The sequence below is a fragment of the Mauremys mutica genome, chromosome 6, assembly GCF_020497125.1.
Source record: "Mauremys mutica isolate MM-2020 ecotype Southern chromosome 6, ASM2049712v1, whole genome shotgun sequence".
Taxonomy (NCBI): Eukaryota; Metazoa; Chordata; order Testudines; family Geoemydidae; genus Mauremys; species Mauremys mutica.
In genome coordinates, this window is record NC_059077.1 from 120,391,422 (window position 1) to 120,403,685 (window position 12,264).

Sequence of the window (12,264 nt, forward strand, 5' to 3'; positions counted from 1 at the left end):
CCTCACAGACTGACCCTGGTGCCTAGTTACTGCAGTCTGTGTGTGTCCTGCTGTTGATCCTGCCCCCAAGTCTGTACCCTGGTAATGGAGGCTGTCCTATGCAATTAAAAAACCCCTCCCCCCCTTCACACAAAGTCTTCTGACAAGGAAAACGTGACGGAAACAGTGAATAACAACAAACTACTCTTAATACTCAACTACACAGTGGGGGGATGAAACTTGGATTTGGGACTGGGTGATCCAGGAAGGGAAGCACTTCTCAAAATTTATGGCATGAGAGCTGTTTGGTACATGAGCGCTCTGCTGGGGTGGAGTGACAGTTTTCACGGCCCCTAGCGCCCCTCCTTCTTGTGATTTTGGGTGAGAGGGGGACAGGACTTTGTGGCGGGGGAGGGCGGTTGCGGATACAGTTCAGGGGGGCTCTCTGCTCCTGCCTGCGGTCCTGCAGAACATCTACAAGGCGCCGGAGCGTGTCCGTTTGCTCCCTCATTAGCCCAAGCAGCGTTTGAGTCGCCTGCTGGTCTTCCTGCCGCCACCTGTCCTCCCGTTCGCTGTGTGAGCGCTGGTGCTGACATAGGGTCTCCCTCCACTGTCTCTGCTCGGCCGCCTCGGCTCTGGAGCAGGCCATCAGTTCCGAGAACATGTCGTCCCTAGTCTTTTTCTTTCGCCGCCTAATCTGCGCCAGCCTCTGTGAGGGGGATGCCGGGGCAGTTCATGAAAGAGCCGCAGCTGTGTGATGGGAAAAAGGAAGTGATTTCCTTGAAAAGATACATGTTTGCGAACACTGAACACAGTCTACTCAGTTTCTGTGAACAAGACCATACAGGGCACCTAGTCTCACGAGCTCTCAGGACAAGTTCGAGATTTCGGAATACGCTTTCATTGGCTGCGGTCTTGCACAGGAGATCGGACAAGCGGGGCGGTACAGCTGAATCCGTGTAGCAGCCAGGCCTGGTAAGCACTACACTATAGGCTGCTTAACAGTTAATGGATAGCTGTGCCCTCCCGCTGAAGGCAATCTGGAAAGCATAAAGTCTGACCCTGTTCCAGCCCCTCGCAGCTGTGCCCGGGAAAGATCACTGTATGCTTTTCCTCTGCGGCCTCCAACACGTGGCTGTTAAACGAAGGTCATTGCTATGCAAAGTAAAAGTCAAGCATTCACAATAGTAACAGTACACTAATTGCCCTAATTAGATGCAGCAGTCGCCGAACGAGATCACCCTGAGGCGGGTCACTCAGAGAGAGAGAGAGAGGATGCTGCTAGAATCCCTGCACAGACCAGGACCGTATGCTGTCATGCTGGTGGAGGCAATGATTCCGCTGTACGTTAGGATGGCCTGGCGCGGAAGAGTGTGCTTCCACGGAGCACCAAATAAGGCACCTCTCCCCAGGAACCTCCTGCGGAGACTTTTCGAGCTCCTCTACGAGAGCTTCGTGGAAGTGTCCCAAGAGGATTGCTGTTCCATCCCTATATGTGTGGACCTTCTTTTTATATAGTTTTATATGGAAAAGTTTTTATATAGTTTTTATATAGTTTTTATTCCTGTTTTTTAAAAAATAAATGTTTCCATGTTTATAGCACTTACCGACTGATCCTTCCCCTGATTCTGAGTCCGGGTTAACGGCCGGGGAGGGTTGGTAGGGGATCTCTGTGAGGGTGATGAAGAGATCCTGGCTGTCGGGGAAAGCGGTATTGTAAGCGCTGTCGCCTGCGTCGTCCTCCACAAACCCTTCCTCATCTTCCCCATCGGCAAACATCGCCAAGGAACTGCCCGTCGACACTATGCCATCCTCAGAGTCCACGGTCACTGGTGGGGCAGTGGTGGCAGACCCACCTAGAATGGCATGCAGTACCTCATAGAAGCGGCATGTCTGGGGCTGGGCTCCGGAGCGTCCGTTTGCCGCTCTGACTTTTTGGTAGCCTTGTCTCAGGTCCTTGATTTTCATGCGGCACTGCGTTGTATCCCGGCTGTATCCTCTGAGTGCCATGGCTTTGGAGACCTTCTCATAGGTCTTTGCATTCCGTTTGTTGGAGCGCAGCTCCGAAAACACAGACTCATCGCCCCACACAGCGATCAGATCCAGGACTTCCCGGTCTGTCCATGCTGGGGACCTCTTTCTATTCTGGGATTGCATGGACTCCTCTGCTGGAGAGCTCTGCATCGTTGCAGGTGCTGCTGAGCTCGCCCCGATGTCCAACCAGGACATCAGATTCAAAGTGCCCAGACAGGAAAAGGAATTCAAATTTTCCCGGGTCGTTTCCTGTGTGGCTGGTCAGAGAATCCAAGCTTGGACTGCTGTCCAGAGCGTCAACAGAGTGGTGCACTGTGGGATAGCTCCTGGAGCTACTAAGTTCGATTTGCATCCACAGATAGCCTAATTTGAGATAGCCATGTCGAATTTAGCGCTACTCCCCTCGTCGGGGTGGAGTACCGAATTCGAACTAAAGAGCCCTCTAGTTCGAATTAAACGGCTTCCTGGTGTGGACGGTTGAGCGGTTAATTCGAATTAACGCTGCTAAATTCGATGTAAAGTCCTAGTGTAGACCAGGCCTAAGGTACCAACGAGATGATGGGCCTTATTTATAAGGTCAATAAGGTAACAGTCAATACTAGCATCAGACAAGGCTTGGCTATTGGTCACATTATCTGGCTCTTAATAGTAATAATCAGTTATATAACACCTCCTTCCTCCTCAAGCACTGGTTCAGTAGTGACTCTGACAGAAAACTGCCACCCACTGAGCTCCCAACACCACTTAGAGGGGGATTTGTGCCATTGCACTTTAGCTGAGGTTTCTGCAGAAGGGAATTGCCTGAGTGCAGCATGGGATCCCCTTGGTCCAAGGGAAACAGGAATTGTGTACATTTTGAACATCTACAAATTACACTAAGTAAATGCACTGAGTGCATCACTGATTTCTCCCCTTAAACTGAGTAGGGCTGCCTGGAAAACAAGAATTCCATTTTGCAAAACATTATGAGGTTCTGAAATTTGTTTGCATTCTTTATCAGAACGAACCCAAGACCTCTTGAAAATTTTCATTAAAAACAACATGAGAGAGACAGACCCCAGTTTTGTTTGAAGTATTTTGGCATTTGAATTTACACACAAAATGTTTTTTTCCATGGACAACTTAGATAAACTTTGGGGTTTTTTTCATTTTTTTTAAACCTCTTCTAGGTCCAAGCTCGTGGTGTGCAGTTAGGAGCCAGTGGTCCAGCGGAGTTGGCCAGGACTCATCTAAAAGCTAGCAGAAGAGGAAAGGAAGAGATCCTCCCTGCACACACCTGGTCTGGCAGAGGATGTGAGGAGATCGGTGTAGCTGGCATATCCAGATGCCGGTGAGGACTCGCATGCTATATTAGAAATGGGCCAATTTACTGAAGCGCAGCTGCACAGGGACTTGCAAATCGAAATCAGAGCATTGATATGCAGGACAGGTTGTGAGGCAGTAGAATTCGCTAAAAAACTGGAGTTCATCCATTCAACAGCTCGGCAGGAGAAATAACAGCTGCTAGTGAGGAAGGTGTAAGCTGATCACCCTCCCCCCTGTACGTACAAAACTGTGTCTAAGACACATGATGTGAAAGGGGATCTCACAAGAACCCCACTTGCCCATGGCCCCAGGGCTCCGGCTCTAGGAAGATAAGGGGAGATCGATGTAGGCAGCTCTGGCAGTGCTTTGTCATCTAAGGATCCCTGTACGTGGGAGTTCTTGCGGTGACAGAACAGCACAGACCTGCCTCTACACAAGGAGGATCTGGCCCCTAATGTTCTAGCCACGTGCCCAAACTCCTCATGAGTCATCCAGTCCTTCAAGCTGATTGGCCTCTGGGACACTAAATTCACCACATCTGGAATCATATGCTCAGCTCTTCCTTAGTCCTTTATTAAAGCCAGTTAGCCAAAGTCCAGGTGTTGTCGGGGTGGGGGGAAGAGGGTCTATGAGGAGGAGAAGTCAGCGAAACCGGTCAGATGTATTCTTGATGTAATCTTGTTTGTTTGCAAAACATGTGCACACAGTCCATTTTTCCCCTAAGCACAATAGAAACAAACAGCAGCAGTCAGTTTCCTTGCTCAAAAATCCCCATAACTGCTCTTCCAGCAAGTTCTGTGCCCAAGAAGTCCTGCACCTCTGTGTCCTCTCAGGGTCATGCTCACCACTCTTTCACTTGGCAGCCTGCCTCCTGCGCAGACGACATGCCGCCTGCCTTAGCCCCTCGGTCCACATGCACAGCACCAACCCTCAGGCCCAGCTCTGATGCAGCCTTTGCCTATGGCAGACCCCCCATTATTGCAGCTGTTTTGACTACAGAAGGAGGTTGGATTGCTTATTCTGTCGGGCCTGAAAGAGTGCTTGGCACCCATTGGTTTTCACAAGGGCTGTGATTCTTTCGATCAGTACCCGGCTGGCACCTATTAGCACCTTTCAGTGGGAGCCAACAGCAGCGTTGGCTCCAGAGACGCTGGCAAAAGCTGCAGGGCATGGCCTATGGAAAGCAATTATAGCCAGTTTTCCATTGCACAAAGCTAAATGTCATCTCAAGCCATGCCCCATGCTTGCAGGTGTGGCTTTGCTCTGTGGATCTTCTGTGTGCTGGTTTTTGAGTGAGCTGCTCCGTCTTGTCATGCACTCTGACCAAGCTAGGACTGGTATTTCCTGCCTGTGGCAGAACAGCTTCTCTTTGCTAGCACTCGGCTTCTGTTTTTTCCCCCACCCAGCATCTCAGATTTCATCAGCCTTCGTGCGTGGTGGCTTGCTAAAGAGTGTAATAACCCTGACGCAAGTGCAGAGTGAACTTAGTACAAATCCATTTCACCTTGCTCACGTACAGCTACAATCCCATCCTGCCACCTCCTGACGCACAGACCTGGCAGTGGAGATATCCTCTGGGAAGGGAGGTTACACAAATAATTGCTCAGGAAGAAGACAAAAGAACAGTCAGGGAGGATGCCGCTTAAAAAGGTCATGTAATGAAAGAATCTATTCAGAGCTGCACATTAGCAAAACCACTGGTGACCCTGAGTTACTTCCTCCCTTATCAGGGTAATGTGACCTAGATACGGTTCTGGTGATGCAAACATTCCCCTGACTTGGATCATATAGGGCCCAAATCTTGCCACCGCGGATATCAATAGTAAAATACCCGTTGAAATCAGTGCAAGTGACAGGAGCAGGTCAGCTGTACTTTCATAGTGGCTACAGACATTATCTGTCCTGTGATCCCCTGCCATGTGCCTGTCCTTCACCGAGTTGCTGTGCCTGGCAGGGCTGTTTACATCAGTGATGTTAGTCGTGTGTGTCCTCTCACCGTGCATTGGTAATGCTGGTAACGCCTGTCCTCTAACCATGCTGGGAGCATCTGAAATCCAAATGAAGGTCACGTAGAACAGGTCCCCTCGTGTCATGGAGAAGACATCAAATTGGAGCTTAATGAACAGTCTCCTCGGCCCAGGCCAGGACTAGGGAGCACAGGGGCTGTTCATGTAGGCCCCTATTCAGGAAGGTACTTAAGCACATGCCTAACTCTAAGCCTGTGAGCAGTCCCAGTGACTATCAATGGGTTAGTCATGGACTTACAGTTAAGCATGTACTAAAGTGTTTTGGTCAATCTGCGAGCTAGAGAGCCAGCGGGAACTGCAGGGTGTCTCCGTAGGCCGGCAGCCTGAGTAAAGAAACCCTCCCATAGTCTCTGTAGGCAAGTCCTGTTTCTTCTTTACAGAAGGAGTTTTACACAGACCACAGAAGCCTTTTGAGTCATGACACCTGACAAACTAACCTGGTTTGCATTGGAAATGTAGATCAGAGGCCTGGTAAATACAGAAGCCAAATGAGCAGTTGGCCAGAGGCAATGGCAAACCTCTCTTGAGCAGCGTTCTAAAGCCAGGGGAGGCTAACGCATTCGGCTGTTTAATTCAGGAGTCCTGTAACACGGGAAGCCCCCACACCGCTGACGCACAGCTTTGCAGCAGGGGAGGCGTTCAGATGACCCCCAACACCCCAAAGGGTTGACAGTCAGTTTGAATCAGCATCCAAGGGTTAAGGGTCCAATTGGTTTCACTGGAACCAGGATTTCATCCCCAGTGTTCACCCCAGCATTGGTCCCATTCCTAACTTACGGTTTGTCTTCAGGCTCCTAAGCAGGCATTGCCCCTAACCCCTGCTGCCATCCACACAAACTGAATCTGGCAGCACTTTCAACTTGAACTAGTTGGCTCAGCTGGAGCTAATGCTAATAGCTAATGCTCGGCTGAGGCTTTCACTTGGGTTGGTAACCCACCCACTTGGCAGTGAGGATGTGGGCTAAATTAATCAAGCCCTGCTAACTCTCCAGTGCCTTCCCACACCTCCGTGACGGGCCCGGAAGGACAGACACGTTCTCCCACAATTCTCTGGGAAAGAATCGTGGGGCAGCTCAGGTTACCGCAGCACACAGAACCATGGGAAGTGGCCCCAGAAGTCCTGGTGACCCACATGGCTGTGTAGAGCACCAGTGAGAACACAGTGACTTTGCAATGTGACTGCTCATGTCCACATTAGGCTTACCCAGGAGTTCAGACCTGGGTGGCGATCAGCCAAGTTAACTCTCCAGGGAAGACAGACCCTTCGGCTGGACTGTCTTTGCCCTTCCAACGCTGGAAATCAGGAGTAACTCCACTCAAGTCAATGCATTTACCATAGTAGAACTTGGTAGAGAGCTACAGATGGTCAAAAAGTGATTTCCCCTCCCCCAGAACAATTTTGATTTAAATGATTTATTTTTCATTTTGCTTGAAAGTTTTCTTCAAAATATTTCGAGTTTTCATCAAAAACCCCTAAATCAAAAATGATTTGTTTTGGGGTTTTCACTGAAAATTTCAACAATTAAAAAAAAAATCATGAAAACTCCTCTTTCATTGAGCAAATACTTTCCATAAAAAACAAAACAAAATATGTTTCAACAAGAAAAGCTTTGACCGGCTCTAGTGAGATTGGACTCAGGCCCTGAGAACAAAAATAGAGACCACTCCTGCGCCAATATTGAAAATAAGGACAAAACTAACCTTGATTTCATAGATTCCAAGGCCAGAAGGGACCATTGTGATCATCTAGTCCGGCCTCCTGTGTAACACAGGCGAAAATCATTCTTAGCGCAAGTCTTTTAGCGCGAGAGCCAATCTTGCTTTAAAAATGTTCAGGGATGGAGAATCCACCACGACCCTTCGTAAGTTGTTCCGATGGTTAATCGCTCTCACTGTTAAAATGTACATCTTATTTCCAGGCTGAACATGTTTAGCTTCAGTGGAGCAGGATGGGCTCTGGGAATGGAGAGAGCATGAAAACTGCTTTTTCCCAGTATTCTGGCAGATCTGCATCTGTTGTCTGTGGTCTCTGTCCCAGTGTAAAGAGGGACAGTATACAAGAGCTGCCGTCACTGATAATCTGCTCCAACAGATCACTGCACATGGAAAATGCCAGTCTCTGTGGATCTGAACATTGTATTCATGCTACAGCAGTATATGACACTAAGCCTTAGGGCCGGTCTGCAAACGAAGTCGCACCTGTTTAACTAAAGATGTGGGGTGAAATCCTGGTCCAACTGAAATCACTGGGCGTTTGACTTCATGGGGCCAGGATTCCACCCACGATGTTTAAACTGATTTAGATAACTGATGAAAAAGGCTGTGTGGACACACTTAAATCGATTTTAAAGCAGGACAACATTGGTTGTGCTTCTGTTGGTAAATGTACAGGTGCAAGCTAAACTGATATAACCAGCTTTAAATTGATCTGTGTCCATACGTGGGTTTTCATCCACTTAAATCAGCAGTCCCCAAACTGGGGGACACCCCAAAGGAACATTCAGGACAGGGCGCGGCTGGGGCCCAGGCAAACTCCCACGGGGGACAGGGCGGGAGTGCAACCCAGCTCCGTTCCTAGCCCCAGCTGCCAGCCCTACACCCAGGGGCCCAACTGCTGGCCTTGTCCCCCGGCTGAGGCTCCACTCCCGGTCCCACCCCTGCCCCCAGCTGTGACCCCAGTCCCCCTTACCCGTGTCCACGTCCCCCCTCCTTGGAGCTGCAGCCCCACTCCTGGCCCCTGCTTGGGGGGAGGTAAAAAAATTGGGGAACACTGATTTAAATAAATCATTTTATAACTGCTTTTAAGTTAAACTGGTGCAATTTGTGTGTGCAGACACACAATTATTATTACTAATTATTACTAAAAATAAAAATGCATAATAGAAATGCAGTATGATCTCTGGTGTTTTAAAAATAAATATTTCCAACAGCCATTTCAAAATATCAAATGATATCAATTCACAAACAGAATGGTACCAAATTTTTATTCTTAAATTAACCCTTTTTTGGGGCTGAAAGTTATGTGCCTCGCAAAAATCTAATGCAAATCATTGCTTTAAAACTTCATAATTTGTCCAATTTGCATCATATTTCTACCCAAAAAAGCATCTAGACAAACAATCTCTTAATAAAGTTTATTAAGCTGGATGTGCTTTTAAATGATTGAATTATAAACCCATGAAACGCAGGGATTACAGTCGATACAGAGGCTGAACCATGCTGGTAGGTAAGGTTATAATGAAGCACGCACTATTGTAACCACTTAAGCAGATACATTAGCTGCTAACAAAGAGTGTCTATAAAATCATGCACTTCCTGTGCACCAAACCGTGATGTTTTAAATAATCCATCAAAACATTTTAAAAAAAAGGAAAATAATGAAGCTGTTGAAATAAGACCTGCTCTGTGTAGCAAGCCACAACATTTCCAATAATGCAGTGAATGACACGTTCTTAAGCAAGTAACAGAGGAATTAATTTGCTACAATGAAAGTGTTCCGTTGCCTAAGAGGGCTTGTATAAATTTTGCATAATGTTTGGAAGATATATATCCCCCCTAATAAACTTCCTTCAATTAGAATCAATTAGCTCAAGGTCATTTCCTATTAATGGGAGTACTAAACATCAAGGAAATCACTAGTTATGGCATTCACCTCCACTGCAACCTCTCTCCACACATCTTGCCGCCCAAACCAATACCCAAATGCACTCACCTCCACAGCAAGCTCCCTCTTATTTCCACTACACAACTGCCCACAGTTACACATTCAATTCCTCAAAATCACACTCAACTTTACTTCTGGCAGGGGCAGAGTTAAGGTTGTTTGGTGCCTGAAGTGTGCATTCCCATGCTTTAAAATGTTTGGTTTCTCTTTCATTTAAACTTAACCCTGAATTTCCCTGGTTTCGAATAGTGTCTTTTATTATGTTTTACAACATTCTTGTAAGATTTTTTTTCTCCCTGAAATATGTGCACACATGCACTCTTCATGGTTCATAGAAACCTCAGGAAAGAACATTTTTCCAGGCCAACTTTTCATGATGTGTCTCTATGAAGAAACGATGCAATGAGAGCAATGGGCCGGACTGTCCCATTCCTGGATTTCCCCACTATAAAGCACAGGAAATTCTGATTGTCCGTTCACGGAGTCTCTGCTTTTATTATTTAATAATGGGGGTAATGGGATTTGTCCCCCAGCCAACCGCTGCACAACTGACAGGGGACTTGACCCAGGGAAGCCACAGAGTCCCCGAGGTCAGTGCTGTCTGAATGGAGACCATTTGCATCTGTTCTGCCTCCTAAATCTCAGGCCCCATAGCCACCCAATTGGTTCTCCAATGGGCACATCATCCCCCAGGCGACTGCTTCATTCAGCCCCTCTCAGGGGCCATTTCAGAGAGCGGGAGGGGACGGCTCGTGAGTTAATACTGATAAGGTCACCGTGAACAGCTTATGGTGCTCCCACGGGGTAGACCAGAGCGGATGTTCCTACAGGAAGCACTGATTTCCCCCTCCCCTGCCCCCAGTTCTGCCTCCTCTATTCCTTGCTCAGTCCCATCCCAACCAGGGGAACAGATACCCCTGGAGCATCCAGGGGCTTCCACAAGGTAATGGGAGGAGGGCAATGTTGTGCAGGTAACAACTTCCTTTCTGGGCCCCAGCACCACCTGGATCCACTCATTTTCTCTGCCTCTGCCCGCACACGGGAAATGTGGCTCATGGTGCAGAATTACCCTTTGGTCACAGATGGGACCTGTTGGCTGTGGATTGGAATGTTAATGAGACCCACTCTGCCATGCAGATCTTTGCTCGGCATCTTGGGTAATTTTAACCACAGGAAACAGAAGTGGAAACAGTAGGGAGACAAAGGACAAATCATAGAATCATAGAATATCAGGGTTGGAAGGGACCTCAGGAGGTCATCTAGTCCAACCCCCTGCTCAAAGCAGGACCAAACCCAACTAAATCATCCCAGCCAGGGCTTTGTCGAGCCTGACCTTAAAAACCTCTAAGGAAGGAGAGTCCACCACCGCCCTAGGGAACCCAGTCCAGTGCTTCACCACCCTCCTAATGAAAAAGTTTTTCCTAATATCCAACCTAAACCTCCCCCACTGCAACTTGAGACCATTACTCCTTGTTCTGTCATCTGGTACCACTGAGAACAGTCTAGATCCATCCTCTTTGGAACCCCCTTTCAGGTAGTTGAAAGCAGCTATCAAATCCCCCCTCATTCTTCTCTTCTGCAGACTAAACAATTCCAGTTCCCTCAGCCTCTCCTCATAAGTCATGTGCTCCAGCCCCCTAATCATTTTTGTTACCCTCCGCTGGACTCTTTCCATTTTTTCCACATCCTTCTTGTAGTGTGGGGCCCAAAACTGGACACAGTACTCCAGATGAGGCCTCACCAATGTCGAATAGAGGGGAACGATCACGTCCCTCAATCTGCTGGCAAAGCCCCTACTTATACAGCCAAAAATGCCGTTAGCCTTCTTGGCAACAAGGGCACACTGTTGACTCATAATGGAAGAAGCTGCTGCTGGCTTTTACTGGACTAACCTAAAATGAAACAAGATGGATTCTTCCAAATTCCAACCTCTTCCTGGAAAGCCGAGTGACTCTTCATCAAAACCTCCTCCCCTTTCGAGTGCTACCTCATGTCCTATAAGCATGGATTTGTGACCCCATCAATATACGCTCCCCTACCCTTGTAGCCTTCAAGTACTGAGCTTCTGATAAACCCATCCCATAGCCCAATACAGGGGTCGGCAACCTCTGGCACGTGGCTCACCAGGGTGCCAGTTTGTTTACCTGCCGCGTCGGCAGGTTCGGACAATCGTGGCTCCCACTGGCCGCGGTTCACTGTCCCAGGCCAATGGGGGTGGCGGGAAGCTGTAGCCAGCACATCCCTCGCCCGCGCCGCTCCCCGCCACACCCATTGGCACATCCCTCGCCCGCGCCGCTCCCCGCCACACCCATTGGCACATCCCTCACCCGCGACCGGCCAAACCTGCCGACGCAGCAGGTAAACAAACCAGCCCAGCCTGTCAGGGTGCTTACCCTGGCGAGCTGTGTGCCAGAGGTTGCCGACCCCGGCCCAATATAGCCCATGCATGCTCCTCAGGATAGCTGGTGATTTAAAAATAAACCAAAATTCATCCTATAAATCCTTTGAAACAACTGCTAACTTAAAAAGGGAGCAAACCTTTTCTGTGTACCCTTTTGCACTATTGACCCATCCTTGTTTCTCTGTCACATGTATAACTCGTCCACTGCAGCAGTCCTAATTCATACGGGCCTACTGCACCACTGCAAATATGATCTGAGAAGCTGTAAATCACTTCTAGGTTCCAAAAGCTATTTTGTGGCTTTATCTTGTCTTATGGTTTCATTAATAAAAGCAGTTAACACATTTCATAGTACATTTTGAAACATGTTGAGTAAACTTTTCCTGTCCATTGCCAAAATATTTCATAGCAAATATGGAAGGAAATTCATATTAATCCTGTTTAATTTTGGAGATCTGATCTTGAGGTTTTCTATCCAGACAGCCACATAATTCAGAACTGATTATATTTATACATAGAGAGACAATGTATTAAAGAGGTTGCTTGGTGAGGTAATACGTTTTATTACACTAACTTCTGTTGGTCAAAGAGACAAGCTTTGGAGCTTTACAGAGCACCATCGACTTAAAAATCATACTTCTGTCTGAAAATGCTTTTCCTTCAGTTATTAAAGTATCATCTAAGACCAAAAGAGATTAGAGAAAAAGTGTTTCTCTCTATTTTTGTTCAGTGTATTCACTTTGTGCAATTGCCAGCACTTCTCATAGGTCTGCTGCCCCGGTATAGTCAGAGTGAGTCAACTTCTCCAGTTTGTGGGGGTCTTTCACACAACAACAGGTGAATAAAAATATTTT

At 47.7% G+C, this 12,264-nt stretch overlaps 1 protein-coding gene across 1 annotated transcript in view; it reads right to left on the reverse strand.

Annotated features, from left to right (window-relative positions):
• Positions 1-12,264, reverse strand: part of LOC123372373 (cysteine-rich protein 1-like) — a 57,808-nt gene that overhangs the window by 44,970 nt on the left and 574 nt on the right. The gene's annotated exons all lie outside the window — the stretch shown is intronic.